Raw genomic sequence first — 27,565 nt, forward strand, 5'->3', positions numbered from 1 at the left:
GGAGGTTGATAAACCACTATTTTATGGTTTATCTTGTGCTCAATTGAGTGGTTTTTATCAATTCTTTACACACTTATTCATATGATTTGCATGAGTTTACATTTTTCCTTCCTGATTTTGTGCTATGATTGAAAACATACTTCTTTGGCCTTAAATTTCCTATGTTTAATCCTCTCTTATTACCATTCAATGCCTTGATATGTGTGTTAAGTGATTTTAGGGATTACAGGACAGGAATGGCTTAGAGGATGGAAAGGAAGCATGCAAAAGTGGAAGGAATACAAGAAGTTGAAGAAATTGCTAAGCTGTCCAGCCTGACCTCTTCACACTCAAGAAAGGTAAAGAGAAAGCTACTCCCAAACCACCAGCAAGGAAAGGAACAAAAAGGACACTAACAACAGAGCCATCTTCAACAGCGGTAAAGCCCTCAACAAAATAAATCAAGAGGATCATCAAGGTCGATGAAAAAGAAAAAGCTTTTCCAGCAAAGGATACTGCGCGGTTCACTAACCGCTACTGTGAGCAGATGTTCCCTATCCTGGCAGAGAGGAATTATAACAATGAGTACCTTCTTATCCTCCTGACCAACATTGCTAAATTTGTTGAGCCCCGCATTGAGCGTAGACAATGGAGATTCCTACAAAGACAGCCACGGCAGGTCAATCTATCATGGGTAGTTGAATTCTACTCTAATTTTCACATGCCAACAATGCAGTCTGTCTATGTCCGTTAGAAGCAAGTCCTTATAACAGAAGAAGCCATTCAACGAGCTTTAGATCTTCCTCCTGCTCCAGAAGGATTGGACGCATTTCAAGAAGCCTCATTCAAGCGCCAGACATACCAATTTGACTGGGACGCTGTCCTCAGAGTTATAGCACAACCTGGCAGCATATGGATCTACGGATACCATCAGTCATGACCTAAGCGCATATTGGCTTCAGCACTCACCTTGGAAGCTCAAGTATGGGCACAAATTATGTCCCATTACATCTTTCTGAGCACTCACAAGTCCTCCTTCACTGCAGACATGGCTGTTTTACTCTGGTGTATCCTTACAGACCAGCACCACAATTTACCAAGACACATTCGGCATGCTATGGGACACGTACAAATTACGGGCAACTTACTTTTCCCCGCCTTGGTTTCAGATCTAGTCTCAGCAGTCGGAGTCTCCTACAGAACTAGGGACACCAAAGACATGATTCTACGGGATGATCAGTACGTCCCTAACGGGAAGTATATCAGACCTCCAACAGCCACTATCAACCGGAGCACAGAACTAGCAGAAGATATCCCTTCTTCTTCCACATCACAAGCACCTTCAACAAACCAACTGCTCCATCAGATACTTGAGAGGCTAGACCGGCTTAGCCGAAAAAGAAAGCAAAGAGAGCGCCATAACAAGCGCAGATTTACATACCTCAAAGATCTACTTGTTGGTAACCACCCACATAACGAAGACCCAGACACCCCAGACTCCACTTCATTTACCAGCACAGGGAGCCATGACGGTCCCGATTGTGGAGATGTTGCTACCAGCCCCCCTTTGTTCCTGACAGATGGCACCGAGGACGGTACAAATCTTTAAGTGTGGGGAGGTCGGTCAACACCTGACTTCCAGAGGTAATTTCTCTTCCTTAAACACCAATAAAATAGGATATTTAGTTAATTTTTCTTTTGTTAGGATAGGATAAATTGTATAGTAATAAGTAATTGCATGCATGTTCTATTTTCGAAAAACAAGGAACATTAGATCTAAAAATTTTAAGTCTTGTGTCTTTTGTGTGTTCTTCTCTTTCCTCATAAAATTCAAAAAAAAAAAATATATATATCCTTTCCTTTAATTGCTTATAATTTTTGAATTCATTAGGTTGATTTGGTCAAAATTTTTAAAGTCATATCTTTTTCAAAATCTTATCTTATCTTTTCCAATCTCAAATTTTAAAATCATACATTTTTCAAATATTTTTAATTAATTACTTTTTTTTAATTTTCAATTTCCTTTTTACCTATTTTTCTAATTTTCGAAATTATAGTTAATTTTTTAATTATTTTATCTTATTTTATTTTCCTTTTAATTTTTGGTATTCAAAAAAAATTTAAAAAAATAATTTTTTTTTATATTTTACAATCCACATCATCTCCCTTTCTCCATCATGGATCCAAGTGGAAATGAACAGTCCAGAATGACTCTGGGGTCATATGCTAATCCCACTACTACTACATATGGGAGTAGTATCTATATACCTCTCATCAAAGCAAGCATTTTTGAGCTAAATCCTCAGCTCATTGTCATGGTGCAGCAAAACTGCCAGTATTCTGATCTTCCACAGGAAGAACCTACTGAGTTTCTGGCACAGTTCTTGCAAATTGCTGACACAGTACATGACAAGGAAGTAGATCAGGATGTCTACAGATTATTACTGTTTCCATTTGCTGTAAAAGATCAAGCTAAGAGGTGGTTAAATAACCAACCTACAGCAAGCATAAGAACATGGAAATAGTTATCAGACAAATTTCTGAACCAATATTTCCTTCCAAAAAGGATGACACAGCTAAGGCTAGACATCCAAGGCTTTAAACAAGAGGATGATGAACCCCTTTATAACGCTTGGGAGAGGTACAGAGGGATGCTAAGGAAATGCCCCTCTGAAATATTTTCAGAGTGGGTGCAGTTAGACATCTTCTACTACGGGCTTACAAAAAAAGCTCAGGTATCTCTAGACCACTCAGCTGGTGGATCTATACACATGAGAAAGACTGTTGAAGAGGCTCAAGAGCTTATTGATATAGTTGCTAGAAATCAGCATCTGTACATAAGTAATGAGTCCTCCGTGAAAGAAGAAGCTGAGGAAGTCTCAACTGACTTTAGTCCTCAGGAACAAGTTGCTGAACTCAATCAGCATCTATTCTCTATAACAAGGCAGTTAGCAGAATTTAAAGAGATGTTACAAGAGACCAGAATTGCTAACAAGGATATGGAATCACAATTGAGTCAGACAAAACAGGAGTTATCAAAACAGATAACAGAGGAGTGCCAAGCAGTTCAATTAAGAAGTGGAAAAATGTTAAATACTCCAACTCAAAGCAGCAGAAAGCCAAGAAAAGAACAGCTGACAGAGGATGAGCAACCTGCTACCCAAAATCCCTCTGAGGACAGTAAGAGCCCAGAGAGGAATAGGTCTGGCGATCAAACGCCAGAAACAGGTGAAAAATTGGCGTTAAACTCCAAATCCACGTCCAGTTTTGGCGTCCAAACGCCAGAAAAGGGTAGGAACTTGGCGTTAAATGCCCAATCTATGTCCAGTTCTGGCGTCCAAATGCCAGTGAGGGATCAGACACCTGTAAGTGCTGATACTAACTCCCTCAAGAAGGCTTCTCAACCTGCCTCTGTAGGAAATAAACCTGCAGCAACTAAAGTTGAAGAATATAAAGTCAAAATACCTTATCCTCAGAAACTGCACCAAGCGAAACAGGATAAACAATTTGCTCGCTTTGCAGACTATCTCAGGACTCTTGAAATAAAGATTTCGTTTGCAGAGGCACTTGAGCAAATACCCTCTTATGCTAAGTTCATGAAAGAGATCTTAAGTCATAAGAAGGATTGGAGAGAAACAGAAAAAGTTTTTCTCACTGAAGAGTGCAATGCAGTCATCCTAACAAGCTACTAGAGAAGCATAAGGATCACGGAAGCTTTATGATACCATGCACATTAGAGGGTACTTGTACCAAGACAGCCCTATGCGACCTTAGGGCAAGTATCAATCTAATCCCTGCATCTACTATCAGAAAGCTCGGCTTGGCTGAAGAGGTCAAACCAACCCGGATATGTCTTCAACTTGCTGATGGCACCATTAAATATTCATTAGGCATAATTGAGGACATGATTGTCAAGGTTGGGCCATTTGCCGTTCCCATTGACTTTGTAGTGCTGAAAATAGAGGAGCACAAAAGTGCAACTCTCATTCTAGGAAGACCCTTCCTAGCAACTGGACGAACCCTCATTGATGTCCAAAAAGGGGAGGTGACCTTAAGAGTCAATGAGGACGAGTTCAAGCTAAATGCGGTTGAGGCAATGAGGCATCCAGACACATCAAATGACTGCATGCGTGTTGATATTATTGACTCCCTGGTAGAGGAGATCAACATGGCTAAGAGTCTCAAATCAGAGCTAGAAGATATCTTTAAAGATGTCCAGCCTGATCTGGAGGAATTAGAGGAAATAAAAGAGCCTCTGAAAATTCCTCAGGAAGAGGAGAAACCTCCTAAACCCGAGCTCAAACCACTACCATCATCCCTGAAATATGTATTTCTGGGAGAAGGTGACACTTTTCCGGTGATCATAAGCTCTGCTTTAAATCCATAAGAAGAGAAAGCACTACTTCAAGTGCTAAGGACGCACAAGGCAGCTCTTGGGTGGTCCGTAAGTGATCTTAAGGGCATCAGCCCAGCAAGATGCATGCACAAGATCCTATTAGAGGGCGATGCTAAGCCAGTGGTTCAACCACAGAGGCGGCTAAATCCATCCATGAAGGAGGTGGTGCAGAAAGAGGTCACCAAGTTACTGGAGGCTGGGATTATTTATCCCATTTCTGATAGCCCCTGGGTGAGCCCTGTCCAAGTTGTCCCCAAGAAGGGTGGCATGACAGTGGTTCATAATGAAAAAAATGAACTGGTTCCTACAAGAACAGTTACAGGGTGGCGTATGTGTATTGATTACAGAAGACTCAATACAGCCACCAGGAAGGATCACTTTCCTTTACCATTCATACACCAGATGCTAGAAAAACTAGCAGGTCATGAATACTACTGCTTTTTGGATGGCTATTCAGGTTATAACCAAATTGCAGTAGATCCTCAGGACCAAGAGAAAATAGCATTCAGATGTCCTTCTGGAGTGTTTGCCTACAGAAGGATGCCCATTGGTCTGTGCAATGCACCTGCAACCTTTTAGAGGTGCATGCTCTCTATCTTCTCTGATATGGTAGAGAAATTTCTAGAAGTGTTCATAGATGACTTCTCAGTATTTGGAGATTCATTCAGCTCCTGCCTTAACCATTTAGCACTTGTTCTGAAAAGATGCCAAGAGACTAACCTAGTTTTAAACTGGGAAAAATGTCACTTTATGGTGACTGAAGGAATTGTCCTTGGGCATAAAATTTCAAACAAGGGAATAGAGGTAGATCAAGCTAAAGTGGAAGTAATTGAAAAATTACCACCACCTGCCAATGTTAAGGCAATCAGAAGCTTTCTGGGGCATGCAGGATTCTATAGGAGGTTTATAAAGGATTTTTCAAAAATTATAAAACCTCTGAGCAACCTGCTAGCTGCTGACACGCCATTTGTGTTTGACACAGAGTGCCTGTAGGCGTTTGAAACTCTGAAAGCTAAGCTGGTCACAGCACCAGTTATTTCTGCACCAGACTGGACATTACCATTCGAACTAATGTGTGATGCCAGTGACCATGCCATTGGTGCAGTATTGGGACAGAGGCATAACAAACTTCTGCATGTTATTTATTATGCTAGCCGTGTTTTAAATGATGCCCAGAAAAATTACACAACCACAGAAAAAGAATTGCTTGCAGTGGTTTATGCCATTGACAAGTTTAGATCATACTTAGTAGGATCAAAAGTTATTGTGTACACTGACCATGTTTCTCTTAAATATCTACTCACAAAGCAGGATTCAAAACTCAGGCTCATAAGATGGGTGTTACTTCTGCAAGAGTTTGATATAGAAATAAGAGACAGAAAAGGGACAGAGAATCAAGTGGCTGATCATCTGTCCCGGATAGAGCCAGTAGAAGGGGCGTCCTTTCCCTCTATTGAGATCTTTGAAACCTTTCCGGATGAGCAATTGTTTGCCATTCAGGAAACACCATGGTTTGCAGACATTGCAAACTATAAAGCTACAAGATTCATACCCAAGGAGTACAGCAGGCAACAAAAGAAAAAATTAATTACTGATGCAAAGTACTACCTGTAGGATGAACCATATCTCTTTAAGAGATGTGCAGACGGAATAATCCATAGGTGTGTGCCTAGAGAAGAAGCACAGAATATCCTGTGGCATTTTCATGGATCACAATATGGAGGACATTTCGGAGGTGAGCGAACAGCCACAAAAGTCTTCCAATGTGGCTTCTACTGGCCCACTCTCTATAAAGACTCCTGAGAGTTTGTGCGTAACTGTGACAGCTGCCAGAGAGCTGGTAATCTGCCTCATAGTTACACCATGCCTCAGCAAGGGATCTTAGAGATTGAGTTGTTTGATGTATGGGGTATTGACTTCATGGGGCCTTTCCCACCATCATACTCAAACACTTATATTCTGGTGGCAGTCGACTATGTATCCAAATGGGCAGAGGCCATTGCAGCACCCACCAATGATACTAAGACAGTGCTGAAGTTCCTCCAGAAACATATCTTCAGCAGGTTTGGTGTCCTTAGAGCACTAATCAGTGATGGGGGCACTCACTTCTGCAACAAACAGCTTTACTCTGCTATGGTCCGATATGGAATTAGCCACAAGGTGGCAACTCCATATCATCCACAGACAAATGGGTAAGCTGAAGTCTCTAATAGAAAACTAAAAAGAATCCTGGAACAGACTGTAAGTATCCGTAGAAAAGATTGGACAAGAAGCTTGGATGACGCTCTGTGGGCATACAGAACAGCATTCAAGACTCCTATAGAGACCTCTCCATACCAGCTTGTGTATGGTAAGGCCTGTCATCTACCCGTGGAACTGGAGCATAAGGCCTACTGGGCAACCAGGTTCCTAAACTTTGATGCCAAATTAGCTGGAGAAAAAAGATTGCTCCAGCTGAATGAGCTAGAGGAATTCAGACTTACTGCTTTCGAAAATGCCAAGCTTTACAAAGAGAAAGCAAAAAGGTGGCATAACAGAAAGCTGTTATCTAGAGTCTTTGAACCAGGATAGAAGGTTTTCTGTTTAACTCTAGGTTCAGATTATTCCCCGGGAAACTAAAATCCCGGTGGAGGGGACCATATGTGATTACAAGTGTGTCACCATATGGCTATGTGGAGCTTCAAGACATTGATTCTAATAAGAAGTTCATTGTTAATGGACGGAGAGTCAAGCATTATCTTGAAGGCAATGTTGAGCAAGAATGCTCAAAGCTGAGAGTAGATTAAAAGCTCAGTAAGGTCCAGCTAAAGACAATAAAGAAGCGCTTATTGGGAGGCAACCCAATTTTTACTTATCTATGTTAATTTTCTATTTTCCATTTTTATTTTATGTTTTCTTTAGGATAATGATCATGTGGAGTCACAAAAATGAAAGCAAAATAAAAAAATAGCATTAAAAACAGCTCACCCTGGAGGAAGAGCTTACTGGCATTTAAACGCCAGTAAGAAGCATCAGACTGGCGTTTAACGCCAGAAAGAAGCATCAAGCTGGCATTAAATGCTAGAAACAAGCTACAGTCTGGCGTTTAACGCCAGGAACAAGCACCAACTTGGCGTTAAACGCCAATAAAAGGAGAAAAGCAGGCATTTAACGCCAGAAACAAGCAGCAGTCCAGCGTTAAACGCCAGGATTGCACTCTAAGGGCATTTACACGCCTAAATGGAGCAGGGATGCTAAGTCCTTGACCCCTTAAGATCTGTGGACCCCACAGGATCCCCACCTACCCCACCCTCTTTTCCATACTATCTTCACCACTCACATCCATCCATCATAAACCCCTCATACACACTATCACCCTCCCTTGGCCGAACCCACCACACATCTCCATCTCTTCTTTTCTTTCTTCTTTTGCTCGAGGACGAGCAAACATTTTAAGTTTGGTGTGGAAAAAGCCCCGCTTTTTAATTTTTCATAACCATATGGCACCTTCCATGAGATTAGAGAAGATCAAAGAGCTATGAGGGAGGAGCAACAAAGGCAAGGAAGAGACATAAAGGAGCTCAAGAGCACCATTGGTTCTTCAAGAGGAAGAAGACGCCACCCTTACTAAGGTGGACCCGTTCCTTAATCTCCTTGTCTATTTATTTTTTCTGTTTTTGTTCTCTATGCTTTATGTTTATTTATGTTTGTATCTTTCTTACATGATCATTAGTGTCTAGTGTCTATGCCATAAAGCTATGAATGTCCTATGAATCCATCACCTTTCTAAAATGAAAAATGTTTTTAATCACAAAAGAACAAGAAGTACATGATTTTGAATTCATCCTTGAAATTAGTTTAATTATTTTGATGTGGTGACAATACTTTTTGTTTCTCTGAATGAATGCTTGAACAGTGCATATTTTTGAATTTGTTGTTTATGAATGTTAAAATTGTTGGCTCTTGAAAGAATGATGAAAAAGGAGAAATGTTATTTGATAATCTGAAAAATCATAAAATTGATTCTTGAAGCAAGAAAAAGCAGTGAAAAGCAAAAGCTTGCGAAAAAAATGGCAAAAAAAAAGAGAAAGAAAAAGAAAAAGCAAGCAGAAAAAGCCAAGAGCTCTTTAAACCAAAAGGCAAGAGCAAAAAGCCAGTAACCCTTTAAACCAAAAGGTAAGGGTAAAATAAAAAGGATCCAAGGCTTTGAGCATTAATGGATAGGAGGGCCCAAAGGAATAAAATCCTGGCCTAAGCGGCTAAATCAAGCTATCTCTAACCATGTGCTTGTGGCGTGAAGGTGTCAAGTGAAAAGCTTGAGACTGAGCGGTTAAAGTCGTGATCCAAAGCAAAAAGAGTGTGCTTAAGAACTCTGGACACCTCTAATTGAGGACTTTAGCAAAGCTGAGTCACAATCTGAAAAGATTCACCCAGTTATGTGTCTGTGGCATTTATGTATCCGGTGGTAATACTGGAAAACAAAGTGCTTAGGGCCACGACCAAGACTCATAAAGTAGCTGTGTTCAAGAATCAACATACTGAATTAGGAGAATCAATAACACTATCCAAATTCTGAGTTCCTATAGATACCAGTCATTCTGAGCTTCAAAGGATAAAGTGAGATGCCAAAACTGTTCAGAGGCAAAAAGCTACTAGTCCTGCTCATTTAATTGGAACTAAGTTTCATTGATATTTTAGAATTAATAGTATATTCTCTTTTTTTTATCCTATTTGATTTTCAATTGCTTGGGGACAAGCAACAATTTAAGTTTGGTGTTGTGATGAGCAGATAATTTATACGCTTTTTGGCATTGTTTTTAAGTAGTTTTCAGCATGTTTTAATTACTTTTTAGTATATTTTTATTAGTTTTTATTCAAAATTCACATTTCTGGACTTTACTATGAGTTTGTGTGTTTTTCTATGATTTCAGGTATTTTCTGGCTGAAATTGAGGGACCTGAGCAAAAATCTGATTCAGAGGCTGAAAAAGGACTGTAGATGCTATTGGATTCTGACCTCCCTGCACTCGAAATGGATTTTCTGGAGCTACAGAAGACCAAATCGTACGCTCTCAATTGAGTTGGAAAGTAGCCATCCAGGGCTTTCCAGCAATATATAATAGTCAATAATTTGCCCAAGTTTTGACGACGGAAATTGGCGTTTAACGCCAAGTCTTTACCCTATTCTGGCGTTAAACGCCAGAAACAGGTTACAAACCAGAGTTAAACGCCAGAAACATGCTACAACCCGGCGTTTAACTCCAAGAGAAGCCTCTACACGTGTAAAGCTCAATGCTTAGCCCAAGCACACACCAAGTGGGCCCCGGAAGTGGATTTCTACACTATCTACACTTAATTACATATTTTCTGTAACCTTAGCTACTAGTTTAGTATAAAAACAACTTTTAGAGACTTACTATGTACCTTATGACATTTTACATGTTTCATATTGTATTTCTGACGGCATGAGTCTCTAAACCCCATGGTTGGGGGTGAGGAGCTCTGCTGTGTCTCGATGAATTAATGCAATTACTTCTGTTTTCTATTCAATCACGCTTGTTTCTGTTCTAAGATACTCGCTTGTACTTAACCGGGAAGAATGTGATGATCCGTGACACTCATCATCATTCTCAACCTATGAACACGTGCCTGACAACCACTTCCATTCTACCTTAGATTGAGTGTGTATCTCTTAGCCTCTTGGTTCATGATCAGAGTCTTCGTGGTATAGGCTAGGATTATTGGCGGCCATTCCTGAGATCCGGAAAGTCTAAACCTTGTCTGTGGTATTGGTGTGCAGAAATCGTGACGGTTCCATTCCTTGGTAACGGCGCTAAAAACTTAATACACACGTTCATAATCTTAGTTCTTTGTCACAACTTCGCACAACTAACTAGCAAGTGCACTGGGTCGTCCAAGTAATAAACCTTACGTGAGTAAGGGTCGATCCTACGGAGATTGTCGGCTTGAAGCAAGCTATGGTCACCTTGTAAATCTCAGTCAGGCGGATTCAATTGATTATGGATATTTAATAATTAAAAGATAAATAAAATATAAAATAAAGATAGTGATACTTATATAATTCATTGGTGAGAATTTCAGATAAGCGTATAGAGATGCGTTCGTTCCTCCTGAACCTCTGCTTTCCTATTGTCTTCATCCAATCGTTCATACTCCTTTCTATGGCAAGCTGTATGTTAGGCATCACCGTTGTCAATGGCTACATCCTATCCTCTCAGTGAAAATGGTCCAATGCGCTGTCACTGCATGGCTAATCATCTGTCGGTTCTCGATTATACTGGAATAGGATCCATTGATCCTTTTGCGTCTGTCACTACGCCCAGCACTCGTGAGTTTGAAGCTCATCACAGCCATCCCTTCCCAGATCCTACTTGGAATACCACAGACAAGGTTTAGACTTTTCGGATCTCAAGAATGGCCGTCCATGGATTCTAACTTATACCACGAAGATTCTGATTAAGGAATCCCAGAGATACTCATTCAATCTAAGGTAGAACGGAAGTGGTTGTCAGGCACGCGTTCATAGTTGGGAATGATGATGACTGTTAGGATCATCACATTCATATTGAGGTGTGAATGAATATCTTAGAATCGGAATAAGCTTGAATTGAATAGAAAAATAATAGTACTTTGTATTAATTCATGAGGAACAGCAGAGCTCCACACCTTAATCTATGGTGTGTAGAAACTCTACCGTTGAAAATACATAAGTGATGAAGGTTCAGGCATGGCCGAGAGGCCAGCCCCCAAATGTGATCTAAAGATCAAAAGATAATACAAAGATGTAAATACAATAGTAAAAAGTCCTATTTATGCTAAACTAGTTACTAGGGTTTACAGAAATGAGTAAATGATGCAGAAATCCACTTCTGGGGCCCACTTGGTGTGTGCTTGGGCTGAGCATTGAGCTTTACACGTGTAGAGGCTTTTCTTGGAGTTGAATGCCAGTTTGTAACCTGTTTCTGGCGTTTAACACCACTTTGCAACCTGTTTCTGGCGTTTAACTCCAGAATGCAGCATGGAACTGGCGTTGAACGCCAGTTTGCATCATCTAAACTCGGGCAAAGTATGGACTATTATATATTGCTGAAAAGCCCTGGATGTCTACTTTCTAAAGCAATTGAGAGTGTGCCATTTGGAGTTCTGTAGCTCGAGAAACTTCACTTTGAGTGCAGAAAGGTCAGAATCCAACAGCATCTGCAGTCCTTCTTCAACCTCTGAATATGATTTTTGCTCAAGTCCCTCAATTTCAGCCAAAAAATACCTAAAATCACAGAAAAACACACAAACTCATCGTAAAGTCCAGAAATGTGATTTTTATTTAAAAACTAATAAAAATATACTAAAAACTAACTAAATTATACTAAAAACTATGTAAAAACAATGCCAAAAAGCGTATAAATTATCCGCTCATCACAACACCAAACTTAAATTGTTGCTTGTCCCCAAGCAACTGAAAATAAAATAGGATAAAAAGAAGAGAATATACTATAGATTCTAAAATATCAATGAAACTTAGCTCCAATCAGATGAGCGGGACTTGTAGCATTTTGCCTCTTGAATAGTTTTGGCATCTCACTCTATCCATTGAAGTTCAGAATGATTGGCATCTATAGGAACTTAGAATTCAGATAGTGTCATTGATTCTCCTAGTTCAGTATGTTGATTCTTGAACACATCTACTTTATGAGTCTTGGCCGTGGCCCTAAGCACTTTGTTTTCCAGTATTACCACCGGATACATAAATGCCATAAACACATAACTGGGTGAACCTTTTCAGATTGTGACTCAGCTTTGTTAAAGTCCCCAATTAGAAGTGTCCAGGGTTCTTAAGCACACTCTGTTTTTGCTTTGGACCTTGACTTTAACTGCTCAGTCTCAAGTTTTCACTTGACACCTTCACGCCACAAGCACATGGTTAGGGACAGCTTGGTTTAGCCGCTTAGGCGCGGATTTTATTCCTTTAGGCCCTCCTATCCACTGATGCTCAAAGCCTTGGATCCTTTTTATTTACCCTTGCCTTTTGGTTTTAAGGGCTATTTGCTTTTTCTGCTTGCTTTTTCTTTTTCCCTTTTTTTTCGCCATTTTTTTCTTTTCTTTTTTTTTCTGCAAGCTTTTGTATTCACTGCTTTTTCTTGCTTCAAGAATCATTTTTATGATTTTTCAGATCATCAAATAACATTTCTCCTTTTCATCATTCTTTCAAGAGCCAACATATTTAACATTCATAAACATCAACTTCAAAAGACATATGCACTATTCAAGCATTCATTCAGAAAACAAAAAGTATTGTCACCACATCAAAATAATTAAACTAGTTTCAAGGATGAATTCGAAACCATGTACTTCTTGTTCTTTTGTAATTAAAACATTTTTCATTTAAGAAAGGTGATAGATTCATATTCATAACTTTAAGGCATAGACACTCAGACACTAATGATCATATAGTAAAGACACAAACATAGATAAACATGAAGCATAATAAACGAAAAATAGAAAAATAAGAACAAGGAGATTAAGGAATGAGTCCACCTTAGTGAGGGTGGCGTCTTCCTCTTCTTAAAGAACCAATGGTGCTCTTGAGCTCCTCTATGTCTCTTCCTTGTCTTTGTTGCTCCTCCCTCATAGCTCTTTGATCTTCTCTAATTTCATGGAGGATGATGGAGTGCTCTTGGTGCTCCACCCTTAGTTGTCCCATGTTGGAACTTAATTCTCCTAGGGAAGTGTTGATTTGCTCCCAATAGTTTTATGGAGGAAAGTGCATCCCTTGAGGCATCTCAGGGATTTCATGGTGAGGAATTTCCTCATGCTCATGTTGAGGTCCATGATCTCTTATTTGCTCCATCCTTTTCTTAGTGATGGGCTTGTCCTCTTCAATGAAGATGTCTCCATCTATGTCAATTCCAGCTGAATTGCAGAGGTGGCATATGAGGTGAGGAAAGGCTAACCTTGCCCAAGTGGAGGACTTGTCAGCCACCTTGTAAAGTTTTTGAGGTATAATCTCGTGAACTTCCACCTCCTCTCCAATCATGATACTATGGATCATGATGGCCCGGTCTATAGTAACTTCAGACCGGTTACTAGTAGGAATGATTGAGCGTTGAATGAACCCTAGCCATCCCCTAGCCACTGGTTTGAGGTCATGTCTTCTTAATTGAACCGGCTTGCCTCTTGAGTCAATTTTCCATTGAGCTCCTTCCTCACATATGTCTATGAGGACTTGGTCCAACCTTTGATCAAAGTTGACCCTTTTTGTGTAGGGGCGTGCGTTCTCTTCCATCATTGGCAAGTTGAACGCCAGCCTTACATTTTCCAGACTGAAATCTAAGTATTTCCCCCGAACCATGGTAAGCCAATGCTTTGGATTCAGATTCACACTTTGATCATGGTTCCTAGTGATCCATGCGTTTGCATAGAACTCTTGAACCATTAGGATCCCGACTTGTTGAATGGGGTTGGTGAGAACTTTCCAACCTCTTCTTTGGATCTCAAGTCGGATCATCGGATACTCATTCTTTTTTAGCTTGAAAGGAACCTTAGGGATCACTTTCTTCTTGGCCACAACTTCATAGAAGTGGTCTTGATGGACCTTTGAGATGAATCTCTCCATCTCCCATGACTCAGAGGTGGAAGCAATTGCCTTCCCTTTTCTTTTTCTAGAGGTTTTTCTGGCCTTAGGTGCCATAAATGGTTATGGAAAAACAAAAAGCTATACTTTTACCATACCAAACTTAAAATGTTTGCTCGTCCTCGAGCAAAAGAAGAAAGAAAGAATGAGAAGAAGAAGAGAAATGGAGGAGAGGGAGAGAGGGATGTATTCGGCCAAGGGGAAGAAGAGAGGGTTGTGTTGTGTGAAAATGAAGAAGGAATGAGGGGTTTATATAGAAGTGTGGGGGGTTTAGGGTTCGGCCATTAGGGTTGGGTTTGGGAGGGAAAATAGTTTTTATTTTGGAAGTAGGTGGGGTTTATGGGGAAGAGAAGATGGATGTGAGTGGTGATGGGGTGATGGGAAAGAGTGATTGAGGTGATTGGTGAAGGGTATTTGGGGAAGAGAGTTATGAAAAGGTGTGAAGAGGAGAGAAGAAAATGTGGGGATCCTGGGGGTCCACAGATCCTGTGGGGCCCTATGGGGTCCACAGATCCTGAGGGGATCCTATGGGGTCCACAGATCAAGTGGGGTCAAGGACTTAACATCCCTGCCCCAATTAGGCGTGTAAAACGCCCTTGTTGTGCAATCCTGGCGTTTAACGCCAGACTGCTACCTGTTTCTAGCATTAAACACCCAAATGTAGCTTGTTTCTGGCGTTTAACGCCAGGTAGATGCTTGTTTCTGGCGTTAAACGCCAGCTTGGTGCCTGTTTTTGGCGTTAAACGCCAAACAAATGCTTGTTTCTAGCGTTTAAACGCCATACTGCTCTCCTCCAGGGTGTGCTGTTTTCAATGTTGTTTTTCATTTTGTTTTTTATTTTTCAGTAGTTTTTGTGACTTCACATGATTATCAACCTAATAAAACATGGAATAACAAAAAGAAAATAAAATAGATATGATTAAATAACATTGGGTTGCCTCCCAACAAGTGCTTCTTTAATGTTAATAGCTTGACAGTGAGCTCTCATAGAGCCTCACAGATAATCAGAGCAAGGTTGGAACCTCCCAACACCAAACTTAGAGTTTGAATGTGGGGGTTCAACACCAAACTTAGAGTTTGGTTGTGGCCTCCTAATACCAAACTTAGAGTTTGACTGTGGGGGCTTTAGTTAACTCTGTAGTGAGAGAAGCTTTTCATGCTTCCTCTCCATGGTTACAGAAGGAGATCCTTGAGTCTTAAACACAAGGTTGTCCTCATTCAGTTGAAGGACCAACTCTCCTCTGTCTACATCAATCACAGCTCTTGCTGTGGCCAGGAAGGGTCTTCCAAGGATGATGGATTCATCATCTTCCTTCCTAGTGTCTAGGATTATGAAATTAGCAGGGATGTAAAGGCCTTCAACCTTTACTAACACGTCCTCTACTTGTCCATAAGCCTGTTTTCTTGAGTTGTCTGCCATCTTTAATGAGATTCTGGCAGCTTGCACCTCAAAGATCCGAAGTTTCTCCATTACAGAGAGTGGCATTAAGTTTATTCCTAACCCCAGGTCACACAGAGCCTTCTCAAAAGTCATGGTGCCTATGGTACAGGGTATTAAGAATTTGCCAGGATCCTGTTTCTTTTGAGGTAATTTCTGCCTATCCAATGAATTTAGTTCATTGGTGAGCAAGGGAGGTTCATCTTCCCAAGTCTCATTACCAAATAATTTGGCATTTAGCTTCATGATTGCACCAAGGTACTTAGCAACTTGCTCTTCAGTAATGTCTTCATCCTCTTCAGAGGAAAAATACTCATCAGAGCTCATGAAGGGCAGAAGGAGGTTCAATGGAATCTCTATGGTCTCTAATTGAGCCTCAGATTCCTTTGGTTCCTCAAAGGGAAACTCCTTATTGGTCACTGGACGTCCCAGGAGGTCTTCCTCACTAGGATTCACGTCCTCCTCCTCCCTTGTAGGTTCGGCCATGATGGTTAAATCAATGGCCTTGCACTCTCTCTTTGGATTTTCTTCTGTATTGCTTGGGAGAGTACTAGGAGGAGTTTCAGTGACTCTTTTACTCAGCTGGCCCACTTGTGCCTCCAAATTTTTAATGGAGGACCTTGTTTCATTCATGAAACTCACAGTGGCCTTAGATAGATCAGAGACTATATTTGCTAAGCTAGATGGATTTTGCTCAGAATTCTCTGTCTGTTGCTGAGTGGATGATGGAAAAGGTTTGCTATTGCTAAACCTGTTTCTTCCACCATTATTAAAGCCTTTTTGAGCCTTTTGTTGATCCTTCCATGAGAAATTTGGATGATTTCTCCATGAGGGATTATAGGTGTTTCCATAGGGTTCACCCATGTAATTCACCTCTGCTATTGCAGGGTTCTTAGGATCATAAGCTTCTTCTTCAGAAGATGCCTCTTTAGTACTGTTGGATGATTCCTTCAATCCATTCAGACTCTGAGAGAAAATATTGACTTGCTGAGTCAATATTTTATTCTAAGCCAATATGGCATTCAGAGTATCGATTTCAAGAACTCCTTTCCTCTGAGGCGTCCCATTATTCACAGGATTCCTTTCAGAAGTGTACATGAACTGGTTATTTGCAACCATGTCAATGAGTTCTTGAGCTTCTGCAGGCATTTTCTTTAGGTGAATGGATTCACCTGCAGAATAGTCCAATGGCATCTTTGATAATTCAGACAGACCATCATAGAATATATCCAGGATGGTCCATTCTGAAAGCATGTCAGAAGGACACTTTTTGGTCAGTTCCTTGTATCTCTCCCAAGCTTCATAGAGGGATTCACCTTCCTTTTGTCTGAAGGTTTGAACATCCACTCTAAGCTTACTAAGCTTTTGAGGAGGAAAGAACTTGGCTAAAAAATCCGTGACCAGCTTATCCCAAGAGTTTAGGCTATCCTTAGGTTGAGACTCCAACCATATTCTAGCTCTGTCTCTTACATCAAACGGGAAAAGCATAAGCCTATAGACCTCAGGATCAACCCCATTTGTCTTAATAGTATCACAGATCTGCAAGAATTCAGTTAAGAACTGAAAAGGATCTTCTGCTGGAAGTCCATAAAACTTGCAGTTCTGTTGCATCAGAGAAACTAATTGAGGCTTTAGCTCAAAATTGTTTGCTCCAATGGCAAGGATTGAGATGCTTCTTCCATGTAAATTAGAATTTGGTGCAGTAAAGTCACCAAGCATCTTCCTTGCATTGTTATTATTTTCGGCCATGTCTCCTTCTTTTTCGAAAATTTCTGTCAGATTTTCTCCAGAGAGTTGTGCTTTAGCTTCCCTTAGCTTCCTCTTCAGAGTCCTTTTAGGTTCAGGATCAGCTTCAACAAGAATGTTCTTATCCTTGTTCCTGCTCATATGAAAAAGAAGAAAACAAAAAAGAAAATATGGAATCCTCTATGTCAAAGTATAGAGATTCCTTTATGTGAGTAGAAGAAGATATGAAAAGAAGAAGGAGAATCCAAACACAAGGGTGAGGAGTAGGTTCGAATTCTTAGATGAAGAGGAGTGTTAGTAAATAAATAAATAAATAGAAGGAGGTGAGGGAGAAGAATTTTTGAAAATTAGATAAAATAAAATAAAAGTATTTTTGTTTTTAAATTAGAATTAAAATTAAAAATTCGAAAATTAAGAAAGGAAAAATTAAATCAAATTAAATTAAATTTAAAACAATTAGTTAATTTAAAAAGGAATTTTGAAAAAGATGAAGGTGATTTTCGAAAATTAGAGATAGAATTAGTTAGGTAGTTTTGAAAAAGATAAGAATCAAACAAAAAGTTAAGTGGTTAATTGAAAAAGATTAGAAAATCAAATTTTGAAAAGATAGGAAGTTAGAAAAGATTTTGAAATTAATTTTGAAAAAGATATTATTGAAACTTAATTTGAAAAAGATTTGAAAAAGAAATTTGAAAAGATTTGAATTTTGAAATCAAAGTTGATTACTTGTCTAACAAGAAACTAAAAAGATATGATTCTAGAGTTTAAAGATTGAACCTTTCTTATTAGGCAAGTTACAAGTTAAAATTTTTTTTTGAATCAATCACATTAATCATTAATTTTGAAAATTTAGAACAGAATAAGAAAAAGATTTTGAAAATCAATCATAAAGTTTTCAAAAATATGAAGGAAAAATTGAAAAAGAATTGATTTTTGAAAAAGATTTGAAAAAGATAGAATTTTTAAATTGAAAATTTTATTTGACTCATAAGAAACAACTAAATTTTAAAAAGTTTTGAAAAAGTCAACTCAAATTTTCGAAAATTTAATGAGAAGAAAAAGGGCAAGATACTTTTTTGATTTTTGAATTTTTAATGATGAAAGAGAAAAACATCAAAAAGACTCAAAACATGAAAATTATGAATCAAAACAAGAAAAATATGCAAGAACACTTTGATGTCAAGATGAACACCAAGAACACTTTGAAGATCAAGATGAACATCAAGACTTATTTTTAAAAATTTTTAAGAAAAGAAAAATATGCAAGACACCAAACTTAAAAATTTTTATTCTTTAGACATTAATAATTCAAGAATGCATATGAAAGACAAGAAGAAACAGCAAACAAGAAATTTTAAAGATCAAACAAGAAGACTTACCAAGAACAACTTGAAGATCATGAAGAACACCATGCATGAGTTTTCGAAAAATGCAAGAAAGAGATAAACATGCAATTGACACCAAACTTAAAAATTGACTCTATACTCAAACAAGAAGCACAAAAATATTTTTGATTTTATGATTTTATTAATTTTTTTGTTTTTTTTTCGAAAATTATTTGAAAAAAAAACGAAAAAGAAGAAATTTTTTTTATATTTTCGAAAATAAGAATAATAAAAACACAAAGGTTAAAATTAAAATAAAATTACCTAATCTGAGCAACAAGATGAACCGTCAGTTGTCCAAACTCGAACAATCCCCGGCAACGGCGCCAAAAACTTGGTGCACGGAAATCGTGACGGTTCCATTCCTTGGTAATAAAAACTCAATACGTATGTTCATAATCTTAGTTCTTTGTCACAACTTCGCACAACTAACCAGCAAGTGCACTGGATCGTCCAAGTAATAAACCTTACGTGAGTAAGGGTCGATCCCACGGAGATTGTCGGCTTGAAGCAAGCTATGGTCACCTTGTAAATCTCAGTCAATTGATTATGGATATTTAATAATTAAAAGATAAATAAAATATAAAATAAAGATAGTGATACTTATGTAATTCATTAGTGAGAATTTCAGATAAGCGTATAGAGATGCGTTCGTTCCTCCTGAACCTCTGCTTTCCTATTGTCTTCATCCAATCATTCATACTCCTTTCTATGGCAAGCTGTATGTTAGGCATCACCGTTGTCAATGGCTACATCTTGTCCTCTCAGTGAAAATGGTCCAATGCGCTGTCACTGCATGGCTAATCATCTGTCGGTTCTCGATCATACTGGAATAGGATCCATTGATCCTTTTGCGTCTGTCACTACGCCCAGCACTCGCGAGTTTGAAGCTCGTCGCAGCCATCCCTTCCCAGATCCTACTAGTAAAGTCCAGAAATGTGATTTTTATTTAAAAACTAATAAAAATATACTAAAAACTAACTAAATTATACTAAAAGCTATGTAAAAACAATGCCAAAAAGCGTATAAATTATCCGCTCATCAGGTATTCCGAGTAGGATCTGGGATGGGATGACTGTGACGAGCTTCAAAATCACGAGTGCTGGGCGTAGTGACAGACGCAAAAGGATCAATGGATCCTATTCCAACATGAGTGAGAACCGACAGATGATTAGCCGTGCGGTGACAGCGCATTTGGACCATTTTCACTGAGAGGACGGATGGTAGCCATTGACAACGGTGATCCACCAACATACAGCTTGCCATGGAAGGAGACCTGCCTGTGTGAAGAAGAAGACAGTAGGAAAGCAGAGATTCGGAAGACAGAGCATCTCTAAATCCTCAATCTGTTCTCCATTACTGCATAACAAGTATTATTTAATTTATGCTATTTACTCTTCATAAACCCAATCATTTTTATCACTAATTTCCTGACTAAGAATTACAAAATAACCATAGCTTGCTTCAAACCAACAATCTCCATGGGATCGACCCTTACTCACGTAAGGTATTACTTGGACAACCCAATGCACTTGCTGGTTAGTGGTACGAGTTGTGAAAAGTGTGTTTTACAATTCGTGCACCATGTATCTTCCGGCATAAAGTACACTGACTTTGCAGAAGGAAAACATGATTCTTAGATAACCAGTCCAAACCCAAGATAAAATCAAGATCGGTCATCGGCAAACAGATTAAATCATGAACAAACGTTACTGGACCCTAAATGAAACTTGCGGGCATCCCAGCCTAGTTATCATGGCTTCATAGGTGGCATTATACACCTTTAGGTCATAACCTAAAACTACAATCTTTAATCCTAACTCACTAGCTTTCTCAAATGCAATGAATAAATGTGTTGCTCCCGAATCAAATAAAGCATTTAAAACTTGACCAGCCATTTCACAGTTACCTCGGATAAGTGTCTCAGATCCCTCGGCACCAACAGCCGAGGTGGTGAACACCCGACTAGACTGTTGTGCTTTCGCTGCACCTTGCTTCTGCTTTTCCAGACAGTTTGCAGCCTTATGTCTCGCCTTACAACAAGAATAGCACAAGCCCCATTCGGCCTTGCATGGGGCTCCCAGATGGTGGCTTCTGCACCTAGCACAAGCTTGCTCATTCTGAGGCTGGTTCCCAGACCCTTTCCCTTGTGAGTTGTTATTGTTGGGCCTCTTGAAAGAGCCTCCCCGCTTGAAAGGCGGACCTCTAGGAGCAAAGCTCTTCCCTCGGTTCTGTGGGAATGGTCCCCTATGGCTTCCTCTCTCCACAGCCGCCTTCTTCACACACTCTTCAACAACCCTGCTCTTGTTCACCAACTCTGAGAAAGTCCTGATCTCCATTGGTCCCACTGAGCTAAAGATATTGCTCTGGAGTCCTCCTTCATACTTAATGCACTTCCATTCCTCAAAGTCTCCCGGAGCCCCCTGACACATACGGGAAAACTTGAATAACTCCTCAAACTTGTCAGTATACTCGGATACGGACATAGCACCCTGTTTCAGCTCCAGTAACTCAAGTTCCTTGGCCATCCTGGCAGAATTGGGAAAGTACTTCTTATAGAACTCATCCTGGAAGGCATCCCAGGTGATAGGGTCATCACCCTACTACAGGAGACGTCGGACTCCTTGCCACTAATGCGATGCTTCCCCAGTGAGCAGATAGGTAGCAAACTCAACACACTGCCCTTCAGGTACCATCTGCGCTTGCGATGCTCGCTCCATAGCCTGAAACCAGGTATCGGCTTTGGTCAGACTAGTGGTTCCCTTGAACTTAGGTGGATTAACCTTCAAGAAGGTTGCCAGTGTCATCGGGCCCTGAGCTCTACTTTTGTCATTGCCATGGTTGTTCATCTGTTGTCCAACGGACGCAGCAGTGGCCTGCATAGCAGCAGCCATATTCTCCAACGCTACCATAAAGTCTACCGGGTTATTTGCGTTGGCTCCCAGTCCCTGAGTACTAGTACGACCTCTCCTGCGACCTCGACCACATCCACGAGGCACCATCTAGTTCCTATACACACCAAATAATCGATATCAAGTTGATCAGTCTCAATATCGGAAGTCTGGTGCTTCAAAGTCCCAAATGCATGCTCATGAACATTTATGCCAAGTATATCAGTTAGATATTCTAATAGCACATAACACACATACAGAGAATGCACAGAAGCATAGTTAGTCCGTCCTTCAGGCTTTACAGGAACGAACTACTCTGATACCATAATGTAACACCTTACCACACAGAGCCTTATGCTTAAGTCATAAGACAGAGGTGGCGAGGTATTACAACCTCTAAAAATAAAATTTAGTACATATAGTATTGTGAAGAATGTTTATAACTAGGAGCCTTTGAAATAAAAAGGGGTAAATCAGAACCACAACTCAAAAAATGCAACACTCCAATCACTAAAGTAACGAAACAGATAAAGGATAAGCTAACGCAACGAAACAGATAAAGGATAAGCTAACGCAAGAATATATCCAAAGAGTGCCAAAAACACAAATATCCAAAACCCAAAATCCGGTTGCGAAGAAAACTGGTCCGAGCATAGAAGTATATACAAATATATATAAAGCAAGAAACCCAAAGGAAAACCAAAGGGCGAATACCAAAACCTATTCTCCAAAACATCCTCTAAGAGGAGTCAAAACAGTATATATATACATTATTTAGTGGAGATAGAAGTATCTAAGCAAAAACATAAGACCAAACATAAAGTGCCAAGAACAAGAATCTTCGCTAAATCCAGAAGTCTCCAGCATGCCTCAGCGAGAAGCCTCACGTCCTGCATCTGAAAACCACAAAATCTGCATGGGTGAGAACCGGAGGTTCTCAGTATGGTAACAGTACCCACATATCTAACATGTAATGTCCTGGGAAAGCCAAAGGCAACCCTAGAACTTCCACCAGATAATTCGAAGCTTATAAACAGGCTAAACTATAAATGGCAACTGAATAAAGATCTTCAGTCTAACTAATATTTTCCTTTCCAATTCCTACAGTCCTCCCAACCGCCAGCAGTAATATAATATGGAAAACCCAATTATATCAGACAAGAAGATATACAGATAGGAAGGAGGTATGACTGATAAACCACTATTTTATGGTTTATATTGTGTTTAATCGTGTGGTTTTATCATGATCCTGACCCACTTATTCATTAAAATAGCATGCATTTAGATTTCCTTCCTGAAATTATTACATGAGTGAAAACTGCTTCCTAGAGACTTTTAATTATACATTTTACTTCTCCTTTATTCCATTCGATGCCGTGATCTGTGTCTTAAGCGTTTCAGGCTTTATAGGGCAAGAATGAGTTGGAGATCGGAAAGGAAGCTTGCAAAAATGGAAGGAACACAAGAAATTGAGGAGATGACCAGCGAGAAGCGACGCGGCCACATGGACGACGCGACCGCGCGGAGAAGATTAAATCGCAGTGACGCGGCCGCATGGATGACGCGACCGCGCGAAATGGAAAAGCACGAGCGACGCAGAGGCGTGGACGACGCGCCCGCGTGGTAAAGCGAAACGTGAATGACGCGTCCGCATGAGCGACACGATCGCGTGGCATGCGCGATCTGCATAATTTGCAGAATCGCTGGGGGCGATTTTAGACCTTATTTTGACCCAATTTTCGGCCCAGAACAGCAGACTAGAGCCAGAGAACATGCAGAAACCAGAGACAATATTCATTCTACACATTTTTAGTTTTTAGATCTAGTTTTACTCCTCCTCTAGGTTTTCTCTCTACACATTCATAGTTCTTAGGATTTAATTTTCTCTTACTTTTTTGGCATTGGAACACTGAGAAGAGTTATTACCTCATCAAGACTTCATCATTCTAGTTCGTTTTCTTTACTTGGCTTCACTCTTCCATGTTCTTTGCTTTGTTAATTTTACCATTGGAATATTTTTAGGATTATTTAATACAAGAATCACCTTTATTTTTAATTGACTATTTCGATTTTTATTTACAATGTCTTCCTTTAATTCCTTTTTATATGCTATGAATTTTACATTCACAATGAGCGAGTAGTTCCCTAACTTGATGGGGAATTGATTGAAAGGAACCCTTGAGTTGGGAGGCTTGAAAGAAAATTGTAATTGGGTTTATGGTTAGATTGCCTCCTAATCACTAACACCAATCCCTTTTAATTAAGTGGATTGCAACTTGTGAACGGACGTAGCATTCCAACTTGTTTGACTTTCCTTTACCTAGTGAAGGATAACTAAACAGGACAACCTTCAATTGTCAATTAATCCTGAGAGCATTCCAATAATAATAGGGATTCCAACTAATCAATTCCCAGTCAAGGCTTTTATTTACATTATTCAAATTCACCAATTTAATTTCCTGTTTGCTCAATTCAACCTTTTTGAAAATCTCTGATTAATAAAATAGCAAACTTTTCTGCAACTCGTTGGGAGACGACCTGGGATTCATACTCCCAGTATTTTAATTTCAATTTTCTGTGACATCTTTCTAAATTGATAGGCGGATTTCTGGCGAATTAAGAACTATACTTGCAACGTATATATTTTAACAAATTTTAATTCGCCAATTTCTGCCCGCATCAATTTTTGGCGCCGTTGCCAGGGAGTTGCAATAGAATGCTAACGTTATTAATTAGAATTTATTTATTTGCATTTTATTTTATTTTGCTACTATGAGCTGCATGTTTCTTTCGCTAGATGACGCGTTCACTTCCTGATCCACGCTTGCCAGTATTCGGTCCTGAGATTGAATGAACCATCTCACGAATAAGGCGAGCTCGGTGTCGGTTAGTCCTCTCTGATGGCGGATTTGAAACGCCATCTGAGGAAGAAACCAGCCCCCGTTCTACTGATTCGGTTGATTTACGTACAGGTAACATGGCGGCAGCCAGAAGAGTTACCATCCAGGAAGAAGGAGCCCCTGATTTTACAATGCAACCGTTTCAAGCGCATCACCCAGCGGTGGCTACAGATTTCGAAATAAAGACCGCACTGCTCAATTTGATGCCCAAGTTTCATGGCTTACTTGCTTAAGAGCCTATCAAGCACCTGAGAGATTTTCAAGCAGGCTGTTCTACTATCAGGCATGATGGTGCTGATGAAACTTCAATTTTGCTGAAAGCTTTCCCGTTTTCTCTTGAGGGAAAAGCAAGAGAGTGGTACTACACTCAACCCCTAGCAAATGTATCCGACTGGGATACGCTCAGAAAAGAGTTTTTGGAGAAATTCTTTCCATCTGAAGTTACTGATAAACTGAGGAAAGACATTTCCACAATTGTTCAAGATGACAACGAGACTTTCTTTGAATACTGGAAGCGCTTCAATAATCTTCTGGAAGCATGCCCCCACCACAGGATCGACAAGATAGTGTTACTCAGCTATATCACACAGGGCATGAGGCCCCAAGATAAGACCACATTGGAAAGTGCTAGCAATGGGTCTATGAAGAAGTACAAAACCACTGATGAGGCATGGCAATTAATCAGCGACTTAGCTGAATCTACTAGGAACCACAAGCAGAAACAAGGCCGTTCAAAAGCCGTTGCAGAAGTATCCTCTAGCAGAGAGACTACTGCTCTAGCTCAGAGTATCTGTGAAATGACCAACTTGCTGAAGCAGATGCAATTGAATCAACAACAAGTTCAGCAAGCTCAACCTTCTCCAGCACAGCAAAGCCAACAGTTAGTCCCACAGAGAGTTTGTGGAATTTGTGCTGATTATAGCCATTATACTGATGAATGCCTGCAACTCCAACATGAAGACAACATGGTGGCATCCACTCATAACTTCTATGATCGCCCCAACCAAGAGTACAATCAAGGTGGAAATAATAACCATGGATGGCAGGATAATTCTAACCAGAATTGGAGGGACAACAATAACAAAGGAGGCAGAGATAATCAGGGAAATCAGAGGTAGAATAATAACAACAACAGGCAGCATAACCAACCTTACAGAGCACCTCACCTGAGGCAGTCCCAAGGACCACAGAATACCCAACAGCATACCTCTCAATTTACTCACCCTTCTTCGTCTCCTAATGAAGAGTTACTAAAATTTTTTGAGCGAAGTCAACAGACCATGGAAAATAACATTAATGCCAGTCTGAATGGTCTGACCACTACTTTGCAAGCTCTTGTCTCACAGATTGGATCAATGCAAAATTCCAACAACCAACCTTCAAGTTCCACTGGAATTCCCTCTCAACCATTACCCAATCCGAAGGGGGGCATTAATGCCATCACCCTAAGGTCCGGAAACACACTACAGGAGAGGAATCAGGAGGAACCAAGCTTACCAGAACACGCCTCAGCTGAAGAGGTCGTAGGAATAGAAGATGTTGAAGAGGAAGAGGACATACAGGACATAACTGAAAAAGAAGAAACCTAACCACAGGAGGAAGTACCAAGAGGCGCAGACACTGCAGAAAACACCACTCCCATTCCATTTCCACAACTTGCAAGGAAGCCCAGGAAGCAGCTGGAACCCGATCCCAAAATGGTAGAAATATTCAAAAAGGTTGAGGTAACCGTTCCTCTTTTTGATGTTATTGAAAAAGTACCTAAATATGCAAAGTTTCTAAAAGACTTATGTATACATAAGGACAAAATTCATGAATTAGAAACTATTCCTTTAGGTAATTCCATATCTGCTTTAATGGGAGGATTACCTCAGAAGTGTAGTGACCTAGGTCCTTGTATCGTTAGTTGTACTATTGGTGGAGTAGTAATTTATGATTGCATGTGTGATTTAGGAGCGTGTGTTAGTATAATGCCTTTGTCTATATATGATATTTTGAGGCTCCCTCCCTTAAAAAGGTTGGTAGCTCGTTTTGTGTTAGCAGATAAAAGCATTATTACAGTGGCTGGAGTTGCTGAAGATGTTTTGGTGAACATTAAAGGGCTTACATTCCCCACTGATTTTTATATCTTGGAGATGCCCCATAATGACTCAGATAAGCCATCATCAATCCTACTTGGAAGACCATTCCTGAAGACATCAAAATTTAAATTGGATGCTTTTTCAGGAACATACTCTTTTGAAATAGATGGCCGCATAGTAATCTTCAATCTGAATGGAGTCATAAACAATCCTCTAGAAGATCACTTTATCTTCCAGTGTGATGTCATAGATGAAACTGTAGCTGAAGTTTACAAGGAAGAATTAGAAGAGAGGCACATTGGACAAGGTCCAAGTGTGGGGACCCTCTTGACTGACAATGAGGGCACCTCAGCATTTTCACAAGCTCCAGACAATCCAGAGCCTACCCATGATCAGAAGTTGGAACTGAAACCTCTTCCTCCATATCTCAAATATGCTTATCTTGAAGATGAGCAGAAGTTCCCCGTTATCATTGCAAGGGAACTCACTTCCCAACAAGAAGAGTAGTTACTTGATGTACTGAGGAGACATAAGAAAGTAATTGGGTGGAGTTTGGCAGACATAGTAGGCATCAACCCTCAAGTATGTGAGCACAGAATATTTTTAGAAGAGGGAGCAAGACCTGTCCGTCAACCCCAAAGAAGATTGAATCCCACTATCTTGGAAGTTGACAAAAAGGAAGTGACTAGACTATTGGAAGCAGGTATCATCTAACCCATTTCAGATAGTGAATGGGTTAGCCCAGTACAAGTGGTGCCCAAGAAGTCTGGAGTCACTACAGTGAAGAATGAGCATGGAGAGCTCATAGCAACTAGAGTTCAGAATGCTTGGAGAGTCTGCATTGATTACAGGCGTCTCAACCAAGCTACCCGTAAGGATCACTACCCACTTCCATTCATTGATCAAATGCTGGATCGCCTGTCAGGTAAATCACATTATTGCTTTTTAGATGGTTACACAGGTTATTTCCAGATTCATATAGCTCCTGAGGACTAGGAAAAGACCACTTTTACATGTCCTTTTGGGACTTATGCTTACAAGAGAATGCCCTTTGGCTTGTGCAATGCACCAGCTACTTTCCAAAGGTGTATGATGAGTCTTTTCTCTGATCTTATTGAGGAC

At 40.0% G+C, this 27,565-nt stretch overlaps 1 non-coding gene across 1 annotated transcript; it reads left to right on the forward strand.

The window, feature by feature from the left end:
* Positions 1-16,688: 16,688 nt before the first annotated feature.
* Positions 16,689-16,796, forward strand: LOC148553110 (small nucleolar RNA R71). The gene has a single exon (XR_015892717.1). It is a non-coding gene; the product is annotated as a small nucleolar RNA R71 (small nucleolar RNA).
* Positions 16,797-27,565: the final 10,769 nt, after the last annotated feature.

The sequence above is a fragment of the Arachis ipaensis genome, chromosome B7 (genome assembly GCF_059453495.1).
Source record: "Arachis ipaensis isolate K30076 ecotype BB chromosome B7, ASM5945349v1, whole genome shotgun sequence".
Classification (NCBI taxonomy): Eukaryota; Viridiplantae; Streptophyta; class Magnoliopsida; order Fabales; family Fabaceae; genus Arachis; species Arachis ipaensis.